Source organism: Lissotriton vulgaris, chromosome 3_1, assembly GCF_964263255.1.
Source record: "Lissotriton vulgaris chromosome 3_1, aLisVul1.2, whole genome shotgun sequence".
Classification (NCBI taxonomy): Eukaryota; Metazoa; Chordata; class Amphibia; order Caudata; family Salamandridae; genus Lissotriton; species Lissotriton vulgaris.
This window is the reverse complement of record NC_141689.1, coordinates 476,534,527-476,554,840: the sequence shown is the minus strand read 5'-3', so window position 1 is coordinate 476,554,840 and position 20,314 is coordinate 476,534,527.

Genomic DNA, 20,314 nt, shown 5'->3' with positions numbered 1-20,314 from the left:
GGTGTCGCGTTCTAATCTAGGACCCCGATCAATACTGTGACCTTATGCCCCTATACGGCTATAATCCATTTGTACCCCTATAATGGCATAAACGTTCAAGAGCGATATTTCAGAAACTCGTCTCTGGCCTAACACGATCAGAGCCACATTTCAGAATCTCTTCTTCTGCAGCTCATTAGAGCAAATGACACAGCAGAAGCCACTATCTAAGATTCCTAGATTACACTCCGAGTTCTTCAACAAGATAAAACTCAGCAACCTGGGAAAGCCCCGCTTGCTATGTTTTGATTAGTAATAGAACTCTAATGAGCACTGAGAGACGATCACTTCCTAGTGACATCTTTATTGACGTCTTATGTCCAAAAACTTACGTCAAACAAGGCACCTTTCAGGTATAATTATTACCAACGTTGCCTTAAGCAAACGCTGCCTCAACGACATCGACGATAGCGATGGTGTGGTGAACACAGGAGCAGAACAGCTGTCCCCTGCAAAGCCCAGCAGATACAAGCTGCCCACGGATGCTGCCCCTCCTCCTCCTCGACGCGCTGAGAGAGACGCTGTCTTTTCTCCTGACGAGAAAATCCAGCTCCGGCGTTTCCAGCCCACTCTTGCGAGTGACTGGGATATCGAGTCCTGGAAGGAGATACAAGACCTCCAACATTCTATTCCAGAGGTATGGTGTTGACTAAACCCTTAGAGAGAATTCTTGAAGCATACCTTGGCAAAACCAACTTAACTAAAACTGCTACTTCCTTACTCCCTCCCAAGTATTAGGCTTAGGTCAGGTACACTGGGGTAGGCGTAGTTAGAAGCACCAGTTGAGTACGTTAGCTAAATGTATATATGAATGTATATATTTTATTCATTTTAACCATTGTATGGCTAAGAAACCATATCAATGCTTTTACAGTATTATTTCGCACTCCTCATTTTACTGTACGCACTTTTTATAATAACTAGTCTTGCAATTGTGGCAATTAATTTCTCTTGCATGAGAAGAAAGACTGTTCAATAAATAATACCTTTTAATGAAAATGCCGTCTCTCTGTTCTCTGCATCTTGGTGAAAGTAATCTGCACAACTGACTGAGTAAAATAACTGTCTATTGTTTCACACGACTCTAGAGATTACTCTTATTCTAAGGAGCAAAGTTGTCATGTTTATGCAGTTGTTGGAAAACTGAATCCCTTCTTGTCTGTACCAGGGAAGCTGATCACTTCCTATTCAGTCAAGAAAGTTTCCAGTGACCTCTGAGCTAGTTGGTAACAAACCCAATTAAGTTTAGCATAGTCAGTAGAGACCTGGAAGACCGCACTTCTACGTCCATACTATTGTTTATGTTATTCCAATGCGCAGGGCCTATTGGGAAAATAGGAACTACACTACAGCACGATCCTTAGCAGGTTGGACTATTGTAATGCCCTACTGTTGGAGTCCCCTGGCTTTTTGCTGGATAGACTCCAAAGAATGCAATCAGCGGCAGCCAGATTGATTCTGGGGCTTCCTAGGCACATGGGCCAGCTACTTTGGCTAAACTGCACTGGCTCCCTTTGAGACAGAGGATCCAATTTAAAGCTCTATGCCTCGTCTTCAAGGCCCTCCATGGATTGGGCCCTCTTCCCTTACAAGCGAAATTTGCTTGGTATACACCAACCAGACTGCTTCGCTCTTCAGCGGCGAGGCTGGTGAGGGTGCCCAGATTCAGAAAGGTTAGATCAGGGGGTAGATCTTTCGAGGTGGCCGTGGCCAAGCTTTGGAATCTACTCCCGTGGGAGATAAGGCAAACCAAGGAGCTTCTCCCCTTTAGGAAAAAGGTGAAAACCTGGCTATTTCCCAAACAACTTTAACTTGTGTACTCCATTCTGTTCTGCCTAACTCCGTCCCGCCCCTTTTGAGCCTCCAGCGCCAGGAAGCCTGTAAGGTGACAGTGCGCTCTATAAGTCATATAAATAAATAAATAATAAATAAATTTGGGGAGGCCAGTAAGAGGAGAATTGCAGTGGTCCAGTCTGAAAAGAACCAGCAATTGGACCAGGGTTTTAAGGTCATGCTCCGGGAAGAAGCGACGAATCCCCCAAAGAAGGCGCTGTTGGTATCAAGCAGACTTTGCAATTGAATTAATGTGGGAGAGTAGATTGAGTTTTGTGTCGAGTATGACATCAAGGGATTTTGCGCTGTCGACAATGATGGGTTTATTGTTCAGTAGATTGATCTGGTTCATCCATGATTGAACCGGGGGAGGAGAAAGTGAGGAGGAGAGGAGGAGGAATTCAGTTTTGGAGGGATTCAGAATCAGTTGATAAACAGTTTTGAATGGAGTCGAGAGTAGAGCTTAGGATGGAGAGATCATGAGTGGAGGCAACCTTGAGGTAGATTTGAGTGTCGTCTGCATAGAGATGATAGTGGATCCCGGATTTACTTAGGAGATTTCCCAGTGGTTCTAAATAGAGATTGAACAGTGTCGGTGCAAGTATAGAGTCTTGAGGAACACCTTGACCTACCGCCAAAGGAGATAAAAGACTTCGCTATTTTGATCATTTGGGATCTATCAGAGAGGAAGGAAGCAAACCATTTAAGCACAGTGCCCTCCATGCCCATTATCTGTTGAAGAGTGTTGAGGAGAGTGTTGTGATTGACAGTGTCAAAGGCTGCAGAAAGGTCAAGGAGAATTAGAAGACAAGACCCCCCCAAATTGAGTATCTGCAGCGCATCATCAATCCCTTGCAGCAGGGCTGTTTCACTACTGCTGTTTTGGATGAAGCCGGACTGAAAATTGTCAAGAAGATCATTGTCCTTGATATGATGAGAGAGTTGTTTCGCTATACATCTTTCCGTGATCTTCGCAAGAAAGGGTAGATTAGTGATGGGGCAGAAGTTGTTGAGGTCATTCGCATCAGCAGTGGGTTTTTTAAGCAGAGGGGTGACCTGCCCAGTTTTGAAGGAGACAGGAAGGGAGCCTTGACAGAGGGAGAGGTTGACCAGAGTGGTCCAATAGGAAAGAGAATGGGTATAGAAGCCAGTGGCAATGGCACTAGGGATGGGGTCAAGAGAATGGTTGGAGGGCTTTGTTTCGAGGATGCAATTCAGGAGGGCATCTTCAGAGATGGGGTCAAAGTTCTGCCAAATGGCTAAGGATTTGCGCTCCTCCGCAGGGGTAGGATGAACAACCTGATCTACAAGTGATTTCCCTTTTTCGTCAAAGAATATAGCGAAATCCGCTGCTTTCTTTGTAGAATCCTCCAACTTGATGGTTGGGGGAGAGCAGCTAGTATTCTTGATGAGATCGAATAGTTTTTTGGGTCTATTTTTGGCTGAGTCAAGGAGAGTTCTGAAGTGAGACGCTTTCCCAAGGAAGATGTGCTCGTGGTACTTGGATCTTGCTGAACGAAGCGTGGCCAAATTATCGATGGAGGGCGCTTGCCTCCATTGTTTCTCCAGGAATCTTAGGTGCTTCCTTTCTTCATAGAGGGATCTGTTGAACCAAGGTGCTGAGGGAGTGGGTCTTTTCTTTTTGCTTTGGAGAGGAGCGACATTATTGGTTTCGACTGCAAGGACTGTGAGGCATTGGGAGGTGAGTTCGTCAACATCTAGGTTCGGGTCTAGCCTTGGAAGTGATAGCAAAGCTGATTCACAGAAGGAACCGATGTCAATATTTTTAGTGTCACAGAACCAGGAGGTAGCCCTCTTAGGTTGGCCAAGAGTTATAGAGTGTGAGAGGGGAAGAGAGAATGGGATGAGGAGGTGGTCAGACCAGTCTACATGAATAGGGGTAGCGATAGAAAGCATGCCTGCTTTAGAAATAACAAGGTCCAGGATTGAGCCCTTAGAGTGTGTTGATTCTCTGCAGTGTTGGATAAGATCGTTTGCAGAGAGGAAGGTGGCCAGCAAATTTGCAGAAGAGTCTTGCGGTGAGCCCCAGTGGAGATTGAAGTTACCCACGAAGGTCTTATTGTCACCTTGCGAGTATTGGCCGCTGATAAAGTCAGTGAGTTCCTCCATTAATGAAGGGCCGCTACAAGGCAGGCGGTAGATGGCATGGAATCTGAGGGGTGAGCGGTGGTGTAATTGAAGCTCAAGAGATAGGCATTCAAAAGTGCAGAAGGAGCTGATAGGAAAAGCCTTAAGTTGAAGGGAGTTTCTAAAGATGACTGCAACATCTTCCCCAACTTTGTCAATTCTGTCATTCCTGAATATAGAATAGCCTGTGGGTAATAGGAGATCAAACATAGAGTGAGAGGTATCATTGAACCTGGTCTCTGTGAGGAAGAGCATGTCAATATTGTGAAGGGTGATGGTATCGGAGATTTCAAGTTTGTGTTTTATTGCAGATCTGCAGTTGTGGAGCAGACAGCGCAGCTCTGTCAAGACTGTTTTGGTGCCGGAGCACTTGGGCTATGAAGGGGTATAGGGATATTGTACTTATACGGGGTTGCTCGGGAGGGTTTGGGTGGATGCCTGGTTCTGACAGAGGAGATGGTCCGAATAGTAAAGATAGTAGGGTTACTAGGAGATGCAAGTTTAAGAAGGGTGGCGTTCAAGGGCTTGTGTGAGTTAACAATGTTTGCAGACAACAGATTATGCTTGGCTATGATGGGGTGAGGGGGCGAGGTGCATCTTGTGGGAAGGTGAGAGTTTTCCAAAGGAGTTGAGGTGAATGGAAAAGTGGAAATCTTGGAGCTTAAAGGTGAAATGGTAGCTACAAGCTGGGAGATGGAGGTGATAAGAGAGCTTAGCTTATTTTCAAGAGAAAGTAGGGCAGAGCACGGCAACAGGTGGGGGTGAAATTGGTGGTGGAAGGCAGCGAGACGTGGGGGGACAGGAGGAGAGTTGGGGTATAGGGTTCATAGGTGGGGAAAGGTAGAGGTTGAGAGCGGGAGTTTGTGTATCAGAGGTCAAGGGAGAGTTGTCTTTGTTGGCGTTGCACGAAGGAAAGGAATTAAGGACATTTTTAGGGGGAGATGGGTGCGGATCAAGGCAGTGGGGTATAAGGAGAGGGGAGGACTGTGTGGAGTCATAAGAATGTAGGAGGTTTGGGAGGAAAAGAGGGGAGGTGGTTGGACAGGTCCTGTCAGCTAGGAGAGGTGGCTGCGAGGGAATCAGCATCTGACAGAGTGAGGGGGGTTGGGAGAAGGGGAATTTGAAGAAAGGGAATGGTTCTGCTGGGCCAGAGGGAGGGAAATGGAAAGGGTTACCAAGAGGGGAAAGGGGGTTGCACATCATTGATGGAGGAGTGGGGGGAAGGAGAGAGATGCAATGGGTTTGTGGAGAAATCGGGGTAAAACGCGAGGGGAAGAGGGGGTAGAGAAGAGGGTGAGAGGTAGGAATGAGGGGGACATAAGGAAAGTTAACTGGGGGAGAAGGTTGGAGGAGAGGTGGACTAAAAAGGGGGGTGGCAGGTAGGAATAGGAGGGAGGAGATGAGATTGGAGTACCGGGATGGTGCAGATTGGAGGAGGAGCGTATTAGCTAGTGGTAAGGCTGAAGTGATGAAGGGGGGGCATACTCTGAGGTGGGAGGAAAGGGAGAGGAGGACACAGGGGAGGGGGAGGGAAGAGGGTCGACCTGTGCTTCTCGAGGGTGCAGCCTATTGGAGTGTACGGGGGTCAGGGGAGGTGAAAGGGAGTAATGGGTGGAGCTAGATGGAGAGTCAGGGGATAACCCGGTCGCAGAGGAGGGGAGTAGGGAGGGGAAGAGGTGGTCAAAGAGAGAGAGACAGGTGTCTTTGCCTTGGATCATGACAGTACCGTTGTTATAGAGTGAGATAGTGAGGGAGCCATTGAAACACGCAGAGGGGGAAATGTTTTGTTGTTTCCCAAGAGGGATAGAGGAGGAGGAGGTGACGTTAAGGGAATTATATAAGCTGGTGGACCAAGAGGGGGTGTCGTGAGTGAAGGAAATTAAATCGTTTTTGAGCCTCCCAAAACGACCATTGTAAAATTGATCAACAAAAAGGGAATCAGGGAAACGTTCAATAGTATTATGCTTCAATCATTTTACTGAAGCTTTAATCTGGTTGGGAGGATAAATGATTTTGTAGCAATTAATTCCAGCCTTAACTCGACTGGTGGCCATGTTGGGAAAATGAGGAGGAGGAGGGTGGGAGGGATATGAGAAGGGTGTTACTAGGAAAGCGGTGGTGAAGAGAAGTATAAGAACAAAAAGGGGGTGGATATTCCAGACGTCGGGTGAGATTTGAACTAATGTGCCGTCCGGGAAGCGAGGTGGAGATTTGTTGGGCCCTTCATTTAGGTATACATGATGCCACCTAGCACTAGATAATATTTACAAGGGAATTGTTTACATATGATAGGACCAACTGGACCACTCTCAGAACCATCACAAAGCAAATTTAGTCAATGTAAAACAGATTATAAACGAACACCCAGTGACCACTGGGGATCACTGTACTTAGCATAAGCCTGTAACAGAACCACATTCAGCACCAACCACATTGAACACCCATAATCTCAACAGACTACTATTGGACCCTAATCTCCTGAGAATCACTAACATTAGGGGCAAAGAGCATAGGGTGGAACAAAATCTGACTAGCAAAATCCAAATATGCACAACAACCTCGTCATCATAAGACCACCTTTAGAGGTACTCAGAACAGGGTGCGTAAATCATACTACATGAAAAACATTTCCTAGCACCACATATACGTAAAAGGGCCTGGCGCCCTACAAATCTTGCAGTCTCCCTGGCCAACTGGCCATCTCAGAGGGGGACTCAAATGCCCTGAATCCATAATGTCAAGGCTGCTGCCAATGCAGCGAGAGTCCTAACTCAATCAGAACTGTCCCCACGGATAAAGTGGCCTAAACCGGGCAGTTGGCACTACTTGCTGCACAGCTGTAATGGCCTAAACGGTGCAACTGGCACTACTTGCTGCACAGCTGTAAAAGGCCTAAACGGTGCAGCTGGCACTACTTGCTGTGCAGCTGTAAAAGGCCTAAACTATGCAGCTGGCACTACTTGCTGCACAGCTGTTAATGGCCTAAACGGCGCTACCTCCCCTCGATGTCTGAATTGAAGCCACAAATGTGAAAGGGATCCTGTGGGACCACCCGCGTACCCCACTGGCATAGTTGGAATATGTGGCAGAGTACAGCTGCCCCCTCATTTCCGATGCACTTTGTGTACTTTACTCCCCATCAAATGTGTTTCTTGTAGCAGTGCAAAATGTATATCCTGCCTGTGCAGATAAGTCTGTATCCTATAACGTTTCACATCCAAACTGAGCTCATGGACATTCCTGATCACCAAATTAAAGTTTGTCATCATCCTACTGCAGTATGCTCCCCAACCCCCATTCTCCCTCACACCACTATCCCCTACATTTACCACAACCATTCGACTTCACTGCCACTGCTGTCCAATCCCAACTGTAACAATACACCTCAATCTCCATAAGACCCACCCCGTTAACAAAGCCTCACTCACCCACTTCACATCAAAGAAGCCAGCAAATAAGTAACTCAACTATCTCACTCAAACACACCAGAAACACACAGTCTCAATATGTATCTGGGGAATGTACACCTGGTGCTGGCCACAGCCACTCCCAAGCACCTCACTTTCGGACGCACACTTGCCCACTCACTCCGCACTCACCTACCCAAATACCAAATCCACTACAAACACATAACACTACCACAACTAATCACTTAAAAACATACTCAGTAATTACCAACAGGTAAGAAGTCCACTGTTGGGGAGTGGCCTGCCTGTTTATTAAGCATCTACTGCTCACACTAGAATGCCAGCACGGTTTCCATGAAATGTATAGTTCAGAAAAACAGGCTGTGTGTGTGAGAACCCAGCTCAGACCTGCAGGCTCTACGGCTCATGAGAAAGACCATTCCAGTCATACCTCCAGGTAATGTCCCCTCAGCATTTAGTGCATGGCACTGCAGCATCAGGACACACCGTGGCCGGAATCTACTTTACCATGTCTGCCACGCTTTTGTCCAAATTGGTGGCAGTCATCGCCTCCACAAGCTCCCTTGCCTCCTCTCTCTGACCGCTGATCTAGCATACCATTGCAATGGGCCACCACCCAGGTGGAGGACCGGGAGGCCACCCCACCACGTCGTCTGCATTTCCTCTCTGACCTCGAGTGGTGTGTGTGCTGGGCTCAGTTCCTGGAGCCTCGGACGTGGAATTCGACCCTCATCCTGTACTTCCGACCAGTCTCAAACTGCTTTGGGAGTGTCAAAGAAATGCATACGGTCAGCATGGAGCACCTCTATCTTTGCTGGGTAGAGAAGCATGTAGCGCAGGCCCATCCCTTCACTTTTTGTTTGACCCCCCCTAAAGCACATCCGCATCAGCTGCACCTGCCACCTGCCATGTATAGTCCGGATAAAAAGCAGGTTCTCGACGTGGTTCTCGAAGGTCGGATCTCCAGCCTCTTGGACCACCCACAGAATGGCATCCATGTCCCTAAAATTGAGTATTTTCACAATTATCATGTGCGGGGGTGGCCTCACGGGTGGGCTCGGCACCAGGGCACGGTGAGCTAGTTTGATCACAAACAGGAAGGACAATTTGGCAGATGGGATGGTTCCTGTAATCCAGCGCAGAAAGAGTTCCAGGGTCTTACCCTCCACACTCTTTGGAAAGCCAACAAACAAGAGATTACAACTTCTGGAGTGATCCTCCACCTCCTTGGATCTATGTTCCAGCGTGACCATCTTTGCCTAAAGGCCAGTCAGTGCAGTCTTCAAGGTGGAGACTTCCCGCTTGGGGTTGGGTCACATCCTGTTCTTTGTCCAGTGAACCTTTCTGCCACTTTACGCAGGTCTACGCACAGCAGGCCACTGTCCAGAGAGATAGCATCTATCTTGGCTTGCACCGCTGAACTGGATGCCTCAGTTGCATCAAGGATTTGAGCTCTGGTGGGACCCTGCGGCTTTCCTCGGTCCTCTGCATGATACTCCTGGAAAGGTTCTCCCCTCACACTCGTCCCAGAGGCCATGAATTGGTCCATCTAGGTCTGCTCCACCCCTCGCTGTGGCCTGTCCTTTTTCACTGCACTCCAGTGACTCAAGGTGAGACCCTGCATCCCCTGCCACTCATCCACGATCACGCTTAGCTGGCCACTAGTAAGTGTCTCTGCAGGCAACGCTGCGCTCACCGATCTCACACAAAGCAACGAGGCCGAGAAGTGCCCCCAGCACCAGTCCTCCAGCTTCACCAGGATAGGGTGGGTCAGGCCTCAACTTTCCCTACCCATAGGTCATTCCAACAGGCAATGCACCCCCAGGGGATTCGTCAGCAGTCTCCCTGTTGCCACTGGGCATTCATTTTACCTTCAACACCCAGTGAGGGATAGAAGTGAGCACATTCCTCAGCTGGTCCCTGCCTCACCAGCTGCAGTCAACATCCGACAATAATGCAGAAAGAAGGGGGCGCAAGGATAGTCTTCCACAACCTTGGCATGACCACTATTCTCAGGAGGGGATGGGGTGGATAGACACGGACCAGTTGTAGCCCTCTGTCTTCCAAGTAGCCTCCTAGCAAAATGCAAAAAAAAAGCAAAAAGAACAGATGACGGATGGTTTGCTGAACAAATCAAACATTCACCCCCAGTCAGAGATCTGAGTTTAATTGGTTGTTTTTCTCACCATGCCACCCCAGTTAGATATGCAAATCAGTCTTGACCCTGTGCCTCAGGGGAACAGTCCACTCCGAAGTGCCAAGCTGAACAGGGGCATCGAGCTCAGATGGCAACAGTTCAGCCTGAACTAACAGGCCAGATCCTTCCTTCATCAGATACAAGCACCGTGAGACAGGTTTCGGGGTAGCACCCCATATCAGCCAGGCTAGCTTGAATCCAGGGGCACAGTGAGCACAGGACCCATGTCTGAGCATACCCTTCCCACTTAGGGTGAGAAAAGCAAAAAGAACAGAAGACGGACAGAATGCTGAAATGTGATAGGCTCCCCGACTCACAACATCTGACTCCGAGGGACCACTTCAGTGTCCCCCAAATGCTCCCCGGCTGTTTGCTAGTCATCTTGCGGAGAAGATATGGGGCACCCCCAGTCTGCATCAGTAGGGAATCCGGGGATATCCCTCACTGGTGCTGCAATTCCCACCATGGGGCCGCCAGCCGAAGAGTCCATTGCCCCCTCCAGTGGGTTGACCAAAAGGCTATGCAGGGCAGGATGGGCACTCCTCACAGGGCCAATGATACAGGGCCCTCCAGTTGCAACCTCTAGCTCACGGTGCCACCCTCCGCAAGCAGTGGCACAATAGCACGCAGCAGGCAGTATTTAGAGGGCTCCGTACTGCAAGGCCAAGCTGTAGGCACCACCAGTTTCTTCAAGGGTCCTGCACCGAGGGTTGGGGGGCAGAGTACGAGCTGATCATCAACCACGGAAAACTAAACTTGGGCCTCGCAGGATGGGCACTTTCCAGACTGCCACAGGCTCTCAACTGCGTTTATCAGTGGTCCTGCCACCCCCTCTTCTGCTTCCGGGGATCATGAGCCACCGCACCCTGTTCTGGGGTACCTCCTCAGCACTCGTTTGCAGTGCCTCTCTCTGGCTTCAGCATAGCAAAGGTGCCTGGGGGCCTCCTCCCACTACAGTCCGGCCCTTAGCAGCCAAAATGCACCAGCCAAAGGTGGTTGGGCCGTCAGTCCTCACAGTTCAGCAGCACCTCGCGGCCCAAGGATCCGTCTGTAGCACGGCCACATGCTGCAGTGTCCATGGCCTTGCATATGACTCACAAAGCTTATCACTCCCTCAAATGGCACAGGGACCCGCCACTACAGCACCACCCACAAATGCATCCGCTGGTGCCCCATGGCATCAGAAAGCCATGAGGAAATCTTCCATGCAACAACAAACCAGGATTAGGGAGGATTTTCATGGGCTAGTATGGGAGCTACAAAAGCTACCTCATGGTGGCCACCTTGCCCGGTCACGCCCCCTGCCATTTTAAATAGCTAATGTTGTTTTGTATTTTGTAACCATTACGTCATGAGTACAGGGGCACTAAATCCATCTGCTGCAGACAGAAGAGGGATTTCCTTTTGTTTTGTTGGCCTCAGGAGGTGCAATGGTGATATAGCGCATGGCGCGCTGACATAATTGCATTCAAAATAAAATTAAAACTTAGTTTGTTTCATCGTTTTGATGCTCTTGAGGTTATCTCAGCCCACCGAGCACCAAAACAATTTGGAGAGTCTTGATAGGTTTCGCTAGATGGCAGCAAGCCAGGGCCAAAAAACCAGGTGCCCCCCTTGCAAAACGAGGTCATTTTATGATAGGTAATTTTGAAGTCTCAGTCTTGTGAGGTACCTCACAAGTGAGGTACCATTTTTATCGTATGACTTTGGGGAATGTGTAGTAGGTGGAATTTTGTGGATCCACGCAGATTCCCGAATTTTGCATCACAAAAATGTAGCTTATTTTACAAAGTTTGAGATTTGCAAGGAATTCTGGGTAACAGAACCTGGTGAGAGCCACACAAGTCACCCCATCCTGGATTCCCCAAGGTGTTTAGTTTTCAAAAATGTATAGGTTTGCTAGGTTTCTTTAGGTGCGGCAGAGCTAGGGTTCAAAATCTACAGCTAGGCAATTTGCAAAAAAAAGGGTCAGTTTTCACTGTAAAGATGTGGTGTGTCCACGTTGCGTTTTGGGCCATTTCCTGTTGTGTACACTAGGTCTACCATAGAACTGAAGTACTATTTTTATCGGAAGACTTTGGGGAATGCGGGGTGGGTGGAATGTTGTGGATCCACGCAGATTACAGAACTTTCCATCACAGAAATGTGAGGAAAATGTTCTTTTTTTTATTACAAAGTTTGAGGTTTGCAAGGGATTCAGGGTAACAGAACCAGATGAGAGCCAGACAAGTCACCCCATCCTGGATACCCCTGGGTGTCTAGTCTTCAAAAATGTATAGGTTTGCTAGGTTTCCCGAGGTGCCGGCAGAGCTAGGGTTCAAATCCTACAGCTAGGTACTTTGGAAAAAAAAAGTCATTTTCCACTGTAAAAATGTGGTGTGTCCACAAAGCGTTTTGGGTCGTTTCCTATTGTTGGTACTAGGCCTACCCACACAAGTGAGGTACCATTTTTCTTGGAAGACTTTGGGAAATACAATTGTAGAGCAACTGTTATTACCTATTGACTTTTGATGCATTTCTGCCTCCCAAATGTAAGACAATGTGTAAATAAGAAGTCAATTTGAAACATGCCCTATAATTCACATGCTAGTATGGGTACCCACAATTTTGGTGATGTGACAATAGCTATTGTTTCTAAACTCTATATTTTGTTCCTTTTTCGAAAATACATAGGTGTCTTTCATACCGATTTTTCACTGTTTTTATTTTCCCAAATGAATTGCTATATACACTGTACACCACAAAAAAACAATTCCAAGACGCTGACCAGTTATCGGCTCTGGGTTCCTCGGGTTCCTGGTGAACCTACTAGTCCTATATATCCCCATAATCAAAAGGGTTTGGTAGATGTAACAGCATATTGCTTTAAAAAATCTGTCACACTTAAAAGTTACAAGTGAAAACGTTGGCACAAATGGCTATTTTTTTCAACTCATTTTCAATTTTTCCTATTTTCAGATGTTAGTTTTTATTAAAAGAAATATGAAGGCTCTAAACAAATGAACCCATTGCTGAATTCATAATTTTGTCTACTCTCCGGAAAAGTATAACTTTCCCTGATCCATTATTGCTTTCATACCCATTTCTACAAGTAACTGGAAGGAGGTTGACAGCACAAAAAATAGCTTAAATAGGCTATGTTCCATTAAAATTCCAAAACTTTGTAAAAACGTTTTGGTTTTCTGACAAAAGTCTGCCAGTCCCTGAAGGCTAGGAAGATGGTGATTACAGCACCACAAACCCTTTGTTGATACCGTTTGCAGGGAAAAATCCAGATCCTTTCTTCTGCAACACTTTTTTCCCATTAAAAAAAAAAACATTTAGCTGTATTTTGGCTAATTTATGGTTCCTCTCAAGGGGAATCCACAAACCGTGGGTACCTTTAAAATCCCCATGATGTTAGAAGAAAAGGACGCAAATTTGGCATGGATACTTTATGTGGTCAACATTTTACAGGAGCCTAAGCGTGAACTACCCCAAATAGCCAAAAAAGGCCTAGCAAAGCAGGGGGGGAGCAGGGGGAGGGGGGGTGGTCGCAGCGAAGGGGTTACATGTCTGTAGTCGAAGACTAAGCAATATGAATGATCTGGTTTCGCCACTGGAAATAATGGATTGTTCACTGGTGAGGTGCAAGGTGTAATTGTGCCTTGCTATTCAAGTTGTGTTAGAACTTCTCTAACATGTCATTTAGCTTCATGATCAATTGGATATTGTGGTTGCACTTGCGGGCTGGACCTTATTGGTGTATCATAAGGTGAATCTTGATACCAGCCTACATGGTTACGGTATAATGTTGGGGCTTGTGCCACAGCCCACTCTTTGGCATACGCATGTTTAACTCAATCAGGAACGAGGACAGAGGACAACAGTATATTATTCCCCATGTGAGACTTTTCTAACAAACTCAGGTGGCCAATCCCTTTCAGCCAAGAGAATATCATATGTCAGAGAAAACTTTTCCTAAAAAGAAATTTAATGATGAAAGATATATCACCTTCAATTTGGATGTCCAAATCATATAATCTACCTGGAGACTTAACTCTCTGATCTGGTATTTCCACCTGAACAAAATCATTAGTTGCTCTCATCCTCATCATAAAAATAATTACTCGGTTGTCCAAAAGAACCATAAAAGAGCACAATAAATAATACAGGTAAACACATATACGATACAAGATAAGATTCCAATGAATCAGGATAAAACACCATATACAGTAAATCGGTAATCAGTCAAATCTTGAACGACTGGACATTCAGGCAGCCAGTAAAGAACTGACCACTGCAAATAAAGTGTGATCATTAGTGAAGCATCTGCAAGTACACGACGGCTGGGAGTACCTGAGTAAAATTAAAAGTTTTTAACTGAGGAACTAAAAACTGCTTTCTAGTCCTGCTGAAATAATCACAGAACATAACAAAATTCAAAATACGGATTTCCATTTTTAAGGTGTACTGCGGAGACAGATTGTCATAGTAGCAGGGCAACTTGCATCTTGATTTAACCCAGCCAGAAGGTGAAACCAGGAGACAGATAATTGACCGAATTGAAACCTTGACAATAACAATTTGTCTTGCCTGTTGTTGGCCTGAGGTGGACAGTGCTCCACACCCTGGACTGTCTTTAAAATCATGTGGTCTCTCACTGAGGTTTCATTAATTCAGCCTCTTCACGGGTTAAACAGGCCGCTCAAGAAACAACTCTTTTACTACCTTTAATTCTCAAAGTGACAATAAATGAGGGCTCAAAAATATGTCCACTCTCCCTATGGAGGCAAAATCTGTCTTCACATAGGCTAACCAAAGGATTGTATGTGCGGAGTCAGGTGACAAGCATTCCAATAAAATCAGTCTATTGAGCTGTAAATCCACCCTTGTCCAGATCTTTTTCAAGCAAAGTAAAGTACTGAGAGTGATTAAAGTCTGCTATACTATAGCAGCCAGGTTCTAAATAGACTGAGAAAGCCGGGATACATTTTGGGGCCTGGACCAGTCACCTCAACATTTTTAATTTTATTGCCTGGATTATGCCCATCTTTGCGTACCCCCAGATCTTGCTTCAATACCAAGCCTGAGACACACTTTTAGCTTGGTAAATCTTAAATTGGACATGGTGCGACCATGAGCCCAACCTACTTGCAAAATTAAAATGGTAGTAGTGGTTTAAAAGACTGCACATCTAAATCTAAACAGTAAAGGGAATGTATATCATATTCTTTGTCCTTCTTACACAGATATGAATGGTGCTTTAAAAGTACACAAGCACCCTACTACCATAGGTGCTTAGAACATGGTGGTATAAAATACCTCCCTGTAAACATAAGAGAATTAGTACCCAAGCACTCAGAAAGAAGTCCAAATAAAGTAAATTGAGTTATTTAGATTGGCTTGTCTTGAACAATGTAGGTTCAAATGAAGGACAGGATTCAGCAAGATGCATTGTTCAGTAGCATATATTCCACAGAGAAAAAGCCAACACGTGTTTGGTCACAGTGAGGTGACTTCTGCAGGGCTGTAAATGTATGCATACAAAGATAGTTTTTACTTTCAATGTATTACAACATTATTCATAACATGTTTTTCATGTAGTGAAAATGACCGAATTAAAATATCCCAAGACAAAGAATGAATCTTTCAAATCCTCTACGTGGTTATAGGGTAAGGACTGAGACCACAGAAACACAACGAACACCCAAAGGAAGGGGGAGGGATTTTGAAAAGAAGGGATGTGACCACAAAAATATCAAAGTCCCTAAAGTAAAGTGAAGGTTCGCCTAGAAATGTGTGCCCCTTTTGGAAACACCAACAAACTGTGTCATAAAGTGAAGTAGAAGGAAAACATATGAAAGACTATTACTAACCTAACATGGAGTTCAACCAACAGTAAATAAACCTCCAAAGTAGTCAATAAAGTAGTCAGTGCAGTCTAGGTTTAGAATGATGAAAAATCTTTGTTCTTGCTGTCCCTGCCCACCCAACTGACTATGTGCCATGATACTGGACTTGGAAATTCTCATGCTTACATGGAAGTGCAGGTTAAACCAATGCACCACCTTATTTTGTAACTCCTGGATAGATTCAGGTACAGAACTAGTGTGTGAATTCCTCATAACCACAAAATATGGGGGTCACCTCAGAAGGCAAATTAAGTACATCCCAGTTAGAAACTGGGACACAAGAAAAGCCCACCTCCGTATGAGACACTTGGGTCTGTGGAACCACAGAGATATTCTTAAGAGGCTCAGTATAACACACTTAAATGATAGGTACAACCTGGGCCCCAATGGTGCTATGGTATGTCCCCCTGGGACAGGGGTCCTGGGGGGCTAACTCCGAGGAAGAGGCTGACCCAGACTGCAAGGTTCTTGCTAAATCAAAAATAGGCACAATTCCAGAAACTCAGGATTCAACATGAAATCTGGACAGAATTGGGTAAAGCACTGTAGTTAATGCCGCCTTAAACTTTGAAAGCACATCCGTGATGAAGAGGTCCCCTTCTAAGGGAAAAGAAGTGTTAAAGATTGGAGGAATCTGTTAGCATGAGCTGAAAGCCATTTTGTACTTGGCAGACATTTAAGTTAGCCATGTGCTTGCCATGTGCTTTCTCCCTCTTCCAGAGCCTTGCACATGCTCAGAGGGGCCTAGCTATTAGAATGCACCTGTTCCTAGAATAGAAGTGTCAGACTATTCTTGCTGATGTAAGGAGAACTGTCTCTCCTCCCACTTTGTTGCGCAAGCACATTTTGTATACCGATATTAGTCATTTTGCATGCTGGTATGTGCCAGGACCTCCCCTTGGTTTTATGCTGACTATGTAAACCTATACATATATAAGGCCCCTGTTCTCTGTACTCCTTAAAATGCTTCCTACCATGGCCTGAGGGTACCGTATGATGCAGTCTCCCTCATCTGAGGTTAATAAACATGTTATTTTTCTATTACAGCTTCTGCGCCAATCTTTTCTTTGTTGGTTAAAAGAACCAGGTGTATCAGTGAACCCATATAGGAGGTTTATATTTCTTCAAATGGTGCTTGACGTGGACCTCATCAGAGAAGCGACTATCCAAGGGAGTGGTCTTGATGAGAGACAGGAACCTACTGTGGAGGACAGGACTCTACTAAGGAGGTACCCTGCGCACGGAGGTTCTCTGTCTCTGCAGCCCAGTATATTCCTGGTCTTCCTGACTTGACTACTCCAAATGTTTACCGCTCCTGACTGAGGAACATTTGGTGTGAGTATTCTAAAACGACTGTTAGGTCACTCAGAACTTGCCACTGAGAGGTTGGAGATTTGCGCTTGGTTAGGTAGTTTGTTACGACGCTTTTTGCTTGTGGTATTGTCCGGAAATTGGCCAATATTTGGAATTTGGAAATATATAAATTGCAATTTGTGTAGGCAGGTAATAAGGAGACTTTTCTCTATTTTTTTATAAGACTTTAACGGTACACCGTAACTTAAGTGCTACTTTGCGTATAATATTGTATATGCTGCAATATTTTTGGCATGGCTGTTCTTAGCACACATCGTAGAATATGTTGCTTTCTTGGAGGTACCATTATGGAACTTGCATGGAATTAGCCGGCTTCCCTAGAGGGGATACCTAAATAGGTTTAGGTATAAAAAACGTATTTCTTCCTTGGTGACTCAGTACCCCATGGAATTAAATTATGTACATAAAAGGATCCTAATCTGCGCATGTTTATGAATGGTGATATGCAGAGTGTTTCTTTCTGGTGTTCTGCTAGCCAAAACTAGCGAATATGGTGTATTTTGGCTTCTTGAACATGGAACAGTCTTTGGACTGTTTTTTAGCAGTCTTTTGGGCTACTTTTGAGAGCTTTTCTTGTAAATATGACTTACAACTAGTATTTACAAATGGTTTGGTTTACCCTCATAGGAGCGTCGAACGTTCAGCGCCCAGTGTTATGTTATGTTATGTTAAAGTACATTTTTATAGCGCTCGGCTACTCTAAAAGAGTGTCCCGGCGCTTTCCACAGGCAACTTACAGTATAAAATCAACATAACAAGTAAAACAGAACCCAAAAGAGAAGGAAAAAGAAACCCACCTAAACAGAGTGATTAAAAAGCCACGTCTTCAAATTCTTCCTAAATTGAAGCAAGTTGGGGATGCTACGAAGTGCCAATGGAAGCGAGTTCCACAGCTGGGAGGCCTTAAGGCTGAAAGAGCGCCCCCCAATGCGGGCCTTCCTCACGCGTGGAACCACAGCAGTGAAAAGGGATTCTGAACGCAGTGAGCGAGCCGGGCGATAGAAAGCTAATCTTCTCTTCAGATATCCAGCGCCTGAGCCAAACAAAGCCTTGTGCATCAGCGTCATAGATTTGAAAACAATCCGCTTCCGGATTGGAAGCCAATGGAGCGTCTGCAGCAACACAGAAGCCCGAGCTCGTCTGTGCAGACCAAAGATTGCCCGGGCTGCTGAGTTCTGTGCCACCTGCAGACGCTGAACCAAATAGTCCGGAAGGCCTAAGAAAAGGGCATTAGCATAGTCAAGCCTGGATCCGATGAGCGCCTGCACCGTAATCCGTCTGTGCTCCGCAGACAGTAAGGGAAGAAACTTGCGGAGCATTCTGAGGATGCCGAAGCAGGTGCCGGACAGGCCGAGGATGTGCGCTCTCAGAGAAAGTTTGTTGTCAAGCTTAACACCCAGGTTCTTGGCAACCAAGGATGATTGTGCCGGAGGACACATGGCGGCCGGCCACCACTGCCGCCACTCGGGATCGGAGGCACAGCCGAAGAATAAAACCTCCGACTTGCTGGAGTTGGCCTTCAGACAATTTAGCTGGAACCAGCTGAAGACCCTGTCCAAACAGTCCCGGATTCTCTCCCCATCAAATGTCTGGTCTTTTTCACATGTGAAGAGGAGTTGTGTGTCATCGGCGTAGGACACGATCTGGGCTCCGTAAGCCTCAACCACAGCCGCCAGAGCTGAGCGTTCGAAGAACGAATGCTGGCCCATCTGCCAACGGTCGTGCGCAGCACTGGCAAGGTAGTGCTTACGACGACCGTTGGCCGACGGCAGCACTTAAGGGGTTAAGTACAGTCTGCGGGCTGTCTCTTGTTTCTGTTCTAAGTGTTGATTTGTGGGTTAATCGTGTGTTTAAATGTCTATGTGGGTTGACATCAGTGGTACTTGTGTGAGTAAATAGCGATTGCGCTCATTGTGTAAGAATGGCTAGCCTTAAGGGCGCTGTATTCTGTGTTCTGAGTGTATGACCCCCTTCTGTAAATGTCTGGAATGAGCTCAATGTTTTTGTTTGTTTTGTTGTCATCATTCGGTTATGCAAAATGTTATTTAATTAATATCAAATAAAAAATCCAGAAATTAATTATATGACATATGCTAAATAGCTGCATGTTACTATTAAATTGACAGAATAAGAATCTATACGTATGTGCAAATTGCCACAATGCTAAAGATAAAATTAGAATTCACATTCAATAGGAATAAAATAGGCCTCAAAAATGAAATTGTGTACTTTGTAATAATTGTGACTAAAATACAAAATGTAACAGCATGTTCCTTAAATACATTGTATTAGATATTAAAAGGCATTCACATCATCTGAGTGAGTTGGTTGCTGAACTAAACACCCATTATTGAACGATAGATTTTGACTGCCTTGAAATGTCTGACTTTTAAATAGACTGTCACTGTGCTTACATTTCAACATTAGAAAAAAAGAAGCTTTCCAACAGCTGTGTTTAAACTGTCTCACTGAGAAGTAGCTGTCTGATGCAACAAATGGGGATTAAACTATGTCAAGACATTACAAATACAAAAAAAGGGTTTTATCCCCTGAGAAAGGCGCGAGAATTTGACGCCTGCTGGTCAAGCAACAGCTGCATCAATAGTACATGGCTATTCCTGATCGCAGGCCACAGTAGGTAACTGCTGAGTCAACTAGATTTTAAGTCAGTGTAAACCTGGTATAAAGGCCTGCATTACATACTGCTGTTTTAAAAGTTAGAAATACAGTTTCATTATTTTGGATAACAGAGAACAAATTGAAAGTAGGAATTTTCCTTTCTTAATGCCTTTTTACATAAGCACATCCGTGGGTTTGATATTAAATAATTGTTCTTTAAGAAGTGGCTCAGAATTTTCATGTTTCAAGTAAGGCTTCTGGGCTTGAGGTTATAAATGAATACATTTTGAAGGCATGAAGAATGAAGCTTGCTTTTCATATGTGCAACCATCAACAGGGTTGGTGTATTAAAAATTGTTTTTTTTTTAAAGGGAATTTTGATTATATAAATAAAAAATGTTAATTACAAATAAGTGCACTAAAACGTTTTTTAATCTCTATACTGCCTAATAATCATTGTGTGAACTCCTAGCATCAACGTTGAATTTAAGTAGCGTTTTACCGCAATGGGGGGAATTACCATGCGAAATGTCACTTCACCCAGGCATACAAAACTCATTTTTATGAGGGTATACCTTATACATTTCTGAATCCCCATCTCTGGAATATGTAGGGAACATTCTGGGGAGGACTAATATGCCAAAACATTGTAGGTTATTCATTTTTAAGTGCCCCAAACACCACAGTCGAAATTGGGGAAAATGTCACTGTTTAAAAGCAGTTCTGCTACTCAGAGCAGCTTTCAAACTGCTCTTAGGCTTCAGTAAATGCACACATGTACG